This window comes from Lolium perenne, chromosome 2 (genome assembly GCF_019359855.2).
Source record: "Lolium perenne isolate Kyuss_39 chromosome 2, Kyuss_2.0, whole genome shotgun sequence".
NCBI classification, from domain to species: Eukaryota; Viridiplantae; Streptophyta; class Magnoliopsida; order Poales; family Poaceae; genus Lolium; species Lolium perenne.
In genome coordinates this window covers 287,330,834-287,341,283 of record NC_067245.2, presented here as the reverse complement: position 1 = coordinate 287,341,283, position 10,450 = coordinate 287,330,834, and positions in this window count along the sequence as shown.

Genomic DNA, 10,450 nt, shown 5'->3' with positions numbered 1-10,450 from the left:
CCGGAATCCATCTCCATCGACTCCATCGCCATCTTCATCGCCGTTGCTGTCTCCCATGATGAGGAGGGAGTAGTTCTCCCCCGAGGCTGAGGGCTCTACCGGTAGCTATGTGGTTCATCTCTCTCTCCCATGGTGTGATCTTTATGTGATCATGAGCTTTGTAATCTAGTTGAATATGTAGATGTTACTCTTGTCTATTATGCACTCTAGAGGTTACTTTAATATGAACTCCGGAGTCACTCTCCACGGTGTGATGGTGACAGTGTGCGCATCGTGTGTGATTCCTTTATGACGTTGTGGAGCTTGTTTACTCCGGCTTGAGGTGTGCTTTTGCAGCCCTACACAATGAATGGTGTTTGTTATCCAACAAGAGAGTGTTTGAGAGTAGCATTTATTTATTCAATTATGTGATCATTGTTGAGAGTGTCCACTAGTGAAAGTATGATCCCTAGGCCTTGTTTCTAAGCATTGAAACACCGTTTCCAACAAGTTCTGCTACATGTTCGCTTGCTGCCATTTTTATTTCAGATTGCAATTAGTACTTATAATCATCCATATTACTTGTATTTCACTATCTCTTCGCCGAACTAGTGCACCTATACATCTGACAAGTGTATTAGGTGTGTTGGGGACACAAGAGACTTCTTGTATCTTAATTGCAGGGTTGTTTGAGAGGGATATCTTTGACCTTTACCTCCCTGAGTTCGATAAACCTTGGGTGATCCACTTAAGGGAAACTTGTTGTTGTTCTACAAACCTCTGCTCTTGGAGGCCCAACACTGTCTACAGGAATAGAAGCGTGCGTAGACATCAAGCTATTTTATGGCGCCGTTTCCGGGGAGGTAAGGTAAAAGGTATTCACATCCTCCGACTACTAAGCTATTTCCTAGCACTGTCGCCGGTGTGTAAGTGCTCGAAGCTATTTCCTTTAGATTCTGCAATTATATATTTTTGTTTCTTGTTTTTATTTCACTAGTTAGGCTTAATGGAAAACAACAAAAATATTAGAGATCTTTATAGTATTTATCTTGAGTTAGGACATGAGGTGTTTGAAGAGAAAATTAAAAAACCTATGGAACTTTATATGCATGCTAATGGCAATGTTATTAGTATGAATGCTTTGAACACCATTGTTGCTAATGCTATGAAAAATTCTAAGCTTGGGGAAGCTGGTTTTGATGAGCATGATATTTTTAGTCCCCCGGGCATGGAGGAGAAAATTTACTTTGATGATACTTTACCTCCAATTTATGATGATTACAATGATGACTATCATATTTTCGGTCCACCTACTATTGAGGAGAAAATTAATTATGATTATAATATGCCTCCTATATATGACGATTATGGTGATGAGAATAGTAATGATAGCTATTTTAGTGAATTTGCTCCCACTACAATTAATAGTAATGACTATGCTTATGTGGAGAGTAATAATTTTATGCATGTAGCTCGTGATAAGAATGTTTCATGTGATAGTTATATTATTGAGTTTGTTCATGATGCTACTGAAAATCCTTATGAGAGAGGACAATATGGTTGTAGGGATTTTCATGTTACTAAAACACCTCTCTTTTTGCTGAAAATCTTGAAGTTGCGCTTGTCTTGTCTTCCTATGCTTATTGCATTATGCTTACATGACTTGTTTATTTACAAGATTCCTTTTCATAGGAAGTGGGTTAGACTTAAAAGTGTTTCTTATTTGCTTTTGATGCTCTCTTTTGCTTCAACTCTTATTTCTTGCGAGAGCATCATTAAAATTACTGAGCCCATCTTAATGGCTATAAAGAAAGCAATTCTTGGGAGATAACCCATGTTTTCATTTTTATACTGTTTTGTTGTGTCTTGGAAGTTTTTACTACTGTAGCAACCTCTTCTTATCATGTTTATTTCATTTTTGTGCCAAGTAAAGTCTTTGATAGAAAGTTGATACTAGATTTGGATTTCTGCGCAGGAATAGATTTTTTTAGCTGTCACGAATTTGAGTTGTTCTCTCTGTAGAAAAATCTAAAAATCTTGCAAAAATTCATGTGTAATACTCAGATATGTACGCAACTTTCATTCAACTGGAGCTTTTCCATTTGAGCATGTTAAGTGCCTCGAAAAAATTCATCTTTACGGACTGTTCTGTTTTAATAGATTCTGCCTTTTATTTCGCATTGCCTCTTTTACTGTGTTTGAGCGGGTTTCTTTGCTCCATTAAATTTCAGTAACCTTGGGTAATATCCAGAAGTGTTGGGAATGATTGTGTCCTTGCTGAACATGTGAATTTTTGATTATGCACTAACCCTCTAATGAGATTGCTTTGAGTTTGGTGTGAAGGAAGTTTTGAAGGATCAAGAGAGGAGGGCGATATAATATGATCAAGAAGAGTGAAAAGTCTAAGCTTGGGGATGCCCCCATGGTTCATCCCTGCATATTTCGAGAAGACTCAAGCGTCTAAGCTTGGGGATGCCCAAGGCATCCCCTTCTTCATCAATAACCTATCAGGTCACCTCTAGTGAAACTATATTTTAATTCTGTCACATCTTATGTGCTTTACTTGGAGCGTCTGTGTGCTTTTATTTTCGTTTTTTTTACCTTAGTTCTCTGAATAAATTGGATCCTATCTATCTTGTTTGGGAGAGAGACACGCTCCAATACTCCTATTCTTCACTTATATTTATTGAGTATTCAGTTTTCGCACTGTGTAGCTTCTAGCTCTTGGTTTTCATGTATCTCTTGTTCAGAGTTATTAGTTATTTTATAGAAAGTACTCTCTTACTTCACTTATATTTGTTTTTAGAGTTTCTTGCTATTTGGTTGGAAAGAGAAAAAGCTTCATGTGGTAGTTGGTATATTGTCTTCAATAATTTGATACTTGGCAATTGTTTTGAGATCTCAAGTAGATCATGTTTAAGCTCTTGCATCATGTAGTTTAAACCTATTAGTGGAGAACTACCGTAGAGCTTGTTGAAATTTGGATTGCATGATTGGTCTCTCTAAGGTCTAGATATTTTCTGGTAAAAGTGTTTGAGCAACAAGGAAGACAGTGTAGAGTCTTATAATGCTTGCAATATGTTCTTATGTAAGTTTTCTTTGTACGGTTTATACTTGTGTTTGCTTCAAACAACCTTGCTAGCCAAAGCCTTGTACTGAGAGGGAATGCTTCTCGTGCATCCAAAACATTGAGCCAAAACCTATGCCATTTGTGTCCACCATAACTACCTACTATGTGGTATTTTTCTGCCATTCCAAGTAAATAGTTCATGTGCTACCTTTAAACAATTCAAAACTTTATTACTACTTATTTGTGTCAATGTTTTATAGCTCGTGAGGAAGTATGTGGTGTTTTATCTTTCAATCTTGTTGGGCAGACTTTCACCAATGGACTAGTGGCATATACATCCACTTATCCAATAATTTTGCAAAAAGAGCTGGCAACGGGGTGCCCAGCCCCAATTAATTAACTTTCATTAATAATTCTCTTCACATGTTTTGCCCTGATTTATCAGTAAGCAACTTAATTTTGCAATAGACACTCCACCATGGTATGTGAAATGTTGGAAGGCACCCGAGGATTCGGTTAGCCATGGCTTGTGAAAACAAAAGGTTGGGAGGAGTGTCATCTATAAATAAAACTAAAATACATGTGTAAACAAAAGAGAAGAGGGATGATCTACCTTGCTGGTAGAGATAACGTCCTTCATGGGAGCCGCTCTTTGAAAGTCTGTTTGACAGGGGGTTAGAGTGTCCACTACCATTCGTTGACAACAACAAACACCTCTCAAAACTTTATTTTTATGCTCTCTTTATGATTTCAAAACTTGAAAAGATCTAGCACATGATTTAATCCCTGCTTCCCTCTGTGAAGGGCCTTTCTTTTACTTTATGTTGAGTCAGTTTACCTACTTCTTTCTATCTTAGAAGCAAACACTTGTGTCAACTGTGTGCACTGATTCTTACATGCTTACTTATTGCACTTATTATATTACTTTGTGTTGACAATTATCCATGAGATATGCATGTTGAAAGTTGAAAGCAATTGCTGAAACTTAAATCTTCCTTTGTGTTGCTTCAAAACCTTTTATTAAGAATCTATTGCTTTATGAGTTAACTCTTATGCAAGACTTTTAGATGCTTGTCTTGAAAGTACTATTCATGAAAAGTTTTTGCTATATGAATCAGTTGTTTAGTCATGTGGTGACCCGGCATACCACTGCATGGTGTAGTATGCAAGTCTGATATAACACCAATGAAACACCGTTCCACTAGTATTATATCGCTCAGAGTGGTACAACAGAAACATATGCGGGTCCAAGGCATGTCTATAGAATTACAACATTGACTCTATTACATAAGATCAGCACAGCCTCCTACTTTACAATGAGGTAAATCTGCAAATAAACTCCAGAAGAACGACTCGTAGACTAATTCTATCACGAACTCTATTTGTAGAGTATTTGACTAGCTATAGAGGCTAAGAATAGATTCTAACTAAGTAGGAGCTAGGTTGAGGAAGCTAGTTCCTTTCTACTGCTAATCTAGGTTTTCTCCTTGTTGGATGACGTATCTGACTCCGCTGACAGGGTCCTGTCTCGTGAAGTAGTTGTTGGCTCCTTGGCCTTCGAGTTGCACTGTAGATCCTCCTTCGATGCTTCCATATCTAAGCAGGGGATTTAAGAGTGGGATGAGTACGAGCGTACTCAACAAGTTCATTATAGGAAAGAGGTGTTTAATGCACTAGCTACAGCATTAGACCAGAAAGTCTAATACCAATGCAAGTTTTGATAGTCATTTCTTCAAAAGGTCGCTTTTATTCAGAAGAACTATGTCCGTCAGCCTTCACCGGTTTACTAGAACTTCATGGAGTTCCTTTCCGGCAGCGTTCGCAGTTCCAAATCCCGGAACAGGGAGTGACAGGTCACGGTTCTTTACACTCTGCAGAGGTGTGTTGCTTTACCCATAAGAGATCTTATCCTTGTTGCCAACCGAGTTGCAGGCTCGTCCACACTTCCTTTGGTGTGAGGTCAGGAGTAAGGTCATAGCCAATCATATTCCTCCGCTACCTCGCACACCCACCCGTTGTTGCATGCCCCGACCCTGGGTCCACGCCGGTCCCATTATTCCCGTAATTTCAGGGTGGACCCCGACCACGACGACAGTGCTGGGCTCTACCATACACTCCTACGCCGGTAGCTGCAACCCATCATAGACCGCATTACCGTGGGGAATTAGAGTGGGATCCCCACCCTCCGGTTGTTCCGCAAGACACAACTGCTACGGCAAGCAATGCTTTACCGTGGGGAATTAGAGTGGGATCCCCACCCTCCGGTTGTTCCGCCAGATACAACTGCTACGGTAAGCGCATCCGTTGATGTACAAGAGGTGGAAATACGATTGACTAGTCCGTCCCATTCCAGATCTTATGGTTAACACGGGTATTACGGCACAAGAATCACTGGCGACATTTGTTGTTTAATCCTAGATGGATATAAACCCTTGCAATGGAACCTCCACCATATCAACACAATCCATGGTTCCATTGCCCACCACATAGTCATATTCATAGTTATGAAAATAGTGGTTTTGCTTTTTATGCAATAGTGATAAACATAGTACTTTGCAAGTAATTTGGTAAAAATACTCAAATGGCATGAGCAAGTGATGAACTTGCCTTTCTTGACTGCAAGATTATGCAGACAAGGTCTTCGATACGCAATAACTCCAAATTCTGAAATAGCATCATCGTCCGGTAAGGACGATGTTTAAAAGATTGCCAAGGATGCAATAATGCATAAGTATGAGATGCAATCGCTCTAAGCGTGACCTAACCCCGATGATTTAGGATCAGTGAGTTGTGATGATTAATTCAGGGTGTGTTGCACTTTTAGAGTGATTCACAAACAAGGTTCTTATTCAGGTGTGGTTACATGGTATCATAAACAGGTGTTGCAACATATCATAACAATAGCATTAATAGCACACAACAATAACATTTTGTATAATCCTGACATGTAATGAATAGTGGTTGGGGTTAGCACTATCTGACATGGTTAATGATTATTTATCATATAATTCAAAAGAATAACTTTTGAAGAACATGTTCTTTAATAAAGAACAAGTATGATAATTAGGCTTGTGGAGTTCTATGGTTGACTATGGTTTCATTTAGTTTTTGGAGTAAGGTTTAGATGGATCCAAACAAGGTTGGATTCATCAATACCTAAGGCTGGTAAGGCTGAGTTAAGCTTAGGCATCCCAAGCAAGTATTTATACATGGTTTCTATCAAGGTTGATTCAGCTGGCTGGTGATTGCTAGCTAGGGTTTATAGGTTCTTATAAGCAGGGTTGATGGTGATTCTTATTTTCTTCAAAAGAATAACTTTCGAAGAACATACTTCTTAAGTAATAAGAAGTATTTCAATTATTGGTGTGGTATCTAGGGTTTACTATTGGATCTACTAAGTAAGGAATGGTGGTTTCCTAAATAGGAGGATTAATAATTATCTCACACTAATAGGGTTTAGTGGAGTATGGTTAGGTAATGCAAGATACTGGCATGGTTGCTATTAGGGTTCATCACCATGGTGTGATGCTAATTAAAGTTACTTAAAGATGATAATTCTAAGGATATGAGCTAGGGTTTGCATTTGGTTGACCCTATTTGATCAACCATGTTGGATAGGGATGCATATATGGAATACTAAATGATTGATAAAAAAGCTCCTACATTTTATGTGGACATAACCAGTATTTAATTGCTAATTATGGTTTTGTGGATCAGAAGTAAGTACATGATCACATATTCTAACCTAGGTTTAGGTTTAGAAGCAAATTAAGGTTTACATGAATAATGGAGCTAGGGTTCCTAATGATATTAGGGTTTTAGGGATCACATGAAATGATGAGTTCATGGTTCTATTACTTATGAAATTAGGGTTGTCTAAATACCCTAAAATTCTTGAATTAATAACTTCACTTTAAGGTTGAAGTTATTAATATTTTTGAAATAAAATTAATATTGGATTTGGCATTTTATTATTTTCAATGAGTTAATAATTAAGGTAATTATTAATCAGGGTTTAAATCTCCACTAATAAAGATTTATTAAAATAACAAATAAAGAAAAATAGCTTTAATGTTTTCTTTAATTTCTTACTGGTTTTTATTTATTTTAGAAGGTTTTCTTAATTATTGAATTTTAATTCAATTTAGAATTAAAGAAAAGGCTTATTTAATAAGTACTAAATAATTAAATTTATTATTAAAAATAAAAATTTCATTTTATATTTTTATTGGATAGAGTTTAATTTTCTAAGAATTTTGATATCTTATTTACATTTTTCTGAGTTATAACGAATTTTCTACATATCTATAAAGTTTCAGTAATAATTGAATTGAAATTAAAATAAAGAAAACGGTTTGATACCGTGGCAAACCCTAACCCTAGTCACTGACCTGTGGGGTCAGTGACCTGTGGGGTCAGTGACACGTCGACTGCCATGTGAGCAGCGACCAGTCAAAGTTGACCGAGAGTTTGACTCTACCGGCGGTTAAACGCCGGCGAGTTAGCGCGCGGCGGCGCCGCCGTTTTACGGCACCCCCGGACGCGCGACTAGGCTTTTCCGGACCCTCTCTACGCACTGAGGCTGCTGGTGGTGTTGGCCTCTCGAGAAACTCACCGGAGCATCGCCGGAGACCATGTCTGCGGCGGCGCAGCTCCGGCCAAGTGTCGAAATGAAGCTACAGGTGGCCATTTGATGCAAATTATAGGGCTACAGGTGCGTATTCATACCCTGGTTCTGTTGAGGTGGTCGGCGATGATGATCGTGGGCGGAGACGAGCTCAATTGCTTGTATGCCGGAGATGAACTGCGAAAGGGAATCTCCAAATTGGCATCAATCACTGCTCCCCCGGATGCTATCTTCCTCCTAGATGCTCTACTCGACAAGGCGCATCTCCTGGACCTCCGCACGGGTGCTGGGGTGGCTCCAACCGTCGGGTTCTTCCTCGACTCCGGCGGCCAGTAGGTGGAAATGGCGAGAGAAGGAGAGGTTCAGAGGACGATTGAGTGAGTGGAGAGGCACTAGGGTTCGCCGGGGAGTTTCAGAAAGTCTTTATAGCTCATGGCGAGGCTTAGAGTGTCAGCTCGACGGCAATGACTGGCCGGGATGAACGACAATGTCGGTGCATGATTCGGGCACGAATCTTGGCGATACAGGATAAGGTGGACGCGAGAGAGGTTATGGGCAGCTCTAGCTTGGTCGATGGCGTCCGCGTTCGTCCTTATCGACGACGGTGAGGTGGCCGGCGAAGTCCTGCACGTCGTCTCGGTGGCGTTCATGCGAGGAGTAGAAAGAAGACGATGGCCTGGCGAAACGGTATGCTGGGCTGGCCCTGGGCCGATGCTGCTGGGCTGCTGGTGGGCTGCTCTGTAGGTTGTGCTGTTGGGCTCGTTTGGGCTGTCAAGGTCCAGGTGAGGCAGGTAAGCTTCTCTCTATTTTTCCTCATTTTGCTTTTTCTATTTTCTATTTTTTTTGTTTTATATTTTTCTATTTGAATCTGATTTGGATTCAAATTTTTACTTGCAGGTTTCTTGTTATGTTTCTGAATTAAGACATAGTGCAATGGATATTACACTATTCTTTATTTATAACAAGAATTTTATATTTGAATATATTTCATACTTGTGGGTTTATTCAAAATAGAAACTATGTATGAGTTTATATCCTCATTTTTAATTTCCTTTTTTCTTGTGAATCAATTCTGTTATGATTTATTAGAGTTGATAATTTCAACTCAAAGTATTTCAGAGGTTATTATTATTAAGACTTGGTTTCCATTTGAGAAGTGGATGATTACATATGATTTTGGGTGAGCACCATCTTGCTAGGGTTTTATAACTTCTATTGTAACCCCCTTTTAAGGTTAACACTATCATTATATTTGAAAGCATCTAAGGTAGGTATTGTTCCATCATGGTTATTCTTGGTTACAAAGATAAATAGTTGATCACTACCCATATGGTTTTAATATAGGGTTTATCATTGGGAGTCTCTTATGTTTAACAATTGAGGCATAGGATTTGATTTAATGAACAAGTAGGGTTCTAATCATATTCACCTAACTGTAATTGGTTTGAATCTCAATTATGGTCTGGTTTTATAATATGATCACCATAGTGATACACAAACTAGGGTTGAGATTTAATTCTAGGTTATAGAGATGGGATGACACCATATTGCATGTGCTAGGGTTTTATCTCCCCTAACCATGATAAGGTGGTTACTTGCTTAATATTTCATGTGCTTCCCTAATTACTAAGGATTTAAGAATTGGTTTTATCTTGTACCAATTAACTCCTATTATTATCCCCAACTTATCATTAAAGTAACTACATTGATTATAGTTCTTTTTATAGTTAACTTTGGTCATATGGATGTATGGTTTCTCACCATATAGAGTATAGTGTTTAACTCTAAGGTTTTCTTATGTTTCTTAAATGAAGAATATGTGGAATGTAGATATGGTAGAATTCTACTTATGATCACCAATTGAATCACAAGTTAGGGTTGGAATATAAGCCTAGGGTTGCCTACTAGTTACCTCCCTATGATTTCATGTGGTGAATGAGATCTACTTATCCTATTAGGGTTTATTCTCCATACCTCAAGTTCTTAGGGTTTATGATCATCACTCAATTTATAATGATTAAGGTTTGGCTTCCTAAGGTATCTCTCATTAATTAGGTTTCTCACTTCCATTGTCTTGATCAACTAGGGTTTAGTACTTCTAATTTACCTTCTTGAATGGGACTACTATGGTTGCCTCTAAAGTTTATATCCCTGGAGAATGACTGAGATATTCTGTTAGGGTTTTACTTAAATAATATTGATATTATCATCTGGATATATGGATAGTTCTCTCCCTTAAACTCAAGTGTTGCCTCAACTAGCTTGAGTGTAACACCATATTTGATCTCTCTTATATAAGAATGGATTATTCTAGGTTATGGTGTACTCCTAGTACTCTAGTTCAATGGTTCCTTTATTCTTAAATAGATTAGGCTATGTTTTGTATGATGGGTCTCTCTCACTTTGGAAAGGATTTTAATACTAACTTAAGGTTAGGCTCCATAGGGATTGATGTGATCATCAATATCTATGTTTAACATCAATGGTTTCTCTCTCTAGGAATGTCTTGAATAATATCCTAGAGTTCCTCTTAAGGATGATGATTTGAATACTTGGATGTATATCCAAGGTTTTAGCTCAAGGTTTGTTATTGCTTCTCTACTAATTGTTATAGAACTCTCACCTCTCTAGGTTTGATGTACAATAATATGGAATAGAGAAGGATATATGTTTCTAGAGTGGATTTCCTTGTTATGTTTCCAAGAATGAAATAATATGAATACCATGAGGTTCATGGTAGGATCATAGATTTGTTTAAGACCTGGAGAAGATAA